This window comes from Lupinus angustifolius, chromosome LG09 (assembly GCF_001865875.1).
Source record: "Lupinus angustifolius cultivar Tanjil chromosome LG09, LupAngTanjil_v1.0, whole genome shotgun sequence".
Taxonomy (NCBI): Eukaryota; Viridiplantae; Streptophyta; class Magnoliopsida; order Fabales; family Fabaceae; genus Lupinus; species Lupinus angustifolius.
The window spans coordinates 9,100,461-9,101,477 of NC_032017.1; positions in this window are offsets into that span (position 1 = coordinate 9,100,461).

The window sequence follows — 1,017 nt, forward strand, 5'->3', positions numbered from 1 at the left end:
ATTCAAAGGGTAACGTCCCTACCACTACGACCATCGCTGAATCACCCTGGACGGTCCCAGACCAAGCCACTTACGGTCAGACGATCTCGCTCCGTGGTATCACGTATCCTTTTCTGGGCATCGCCCTAAATCATACATCCTTCTCAGATTACTTTCTTTAAAATTAATTTCCGAATTTGATTATTTAATCCCAACACCTCGGATACTTTACTTTTTATTTCAATTACGGTGTTATACCAAAATAGTTTTTATATCACATACCCATACTAGGGTTATTACATACTCAACCAATCAATCCAAATAGTCAAACACAATTCCTATCTCTCGCCCAAGCGGAGACTAGTCGCCCAAGCGACAATTCATCTTTAAATTTCAAATAGACTGAAGCTTTCCTTGCCTAGGTGAAAGTATTATCGCCCAAGCGAGAGGATTCCACAAACTCAATAAAATTCTGGAAATATTTTTTTTTTCGCCCAATCAAGTTTTTTGCTCGCCCGGGCTCGCCCCGGCGACGCCTCGTTCGCCCAGGCGAAAATCCTGCAATTTTTTTTTTCACCCGATCGAGTTTTTGCTCACCCGAGCGGACTTTCGGTCGCCCCGGCGAAGCCTCGTTCGCCCAGGCGAGAATCCTGACAATTTTTTTTTTGCCCAATCGAGTTTTTGCTCGCCCAGGCGAAAATCCTGGAATTTTTTTTTTTGCCTAATCGAGTTTTTGCTCGCCCGGGCGACTCTTGGTTCGCCCAAACTACTGGGATTTGGACAAAATGCTAATTTTTGCCATTTTCAACAACCAAGACACATTCAAACATGGTTTTTCAACCACGTGCACTCAGAAAATTTTCCAACAACATTCATATAGAATATTCAACATATTTTATCAACAATCATATATATTCAAAAGCATTCAAACATACAAACTCTTGGGTTTCTTAAAACCCAATTTAACTCCAAAACCTTTGACATGGTTTAGGAGATCCGGTGTCATATTCGGACACCACTATGTCACGATGTGTTCTC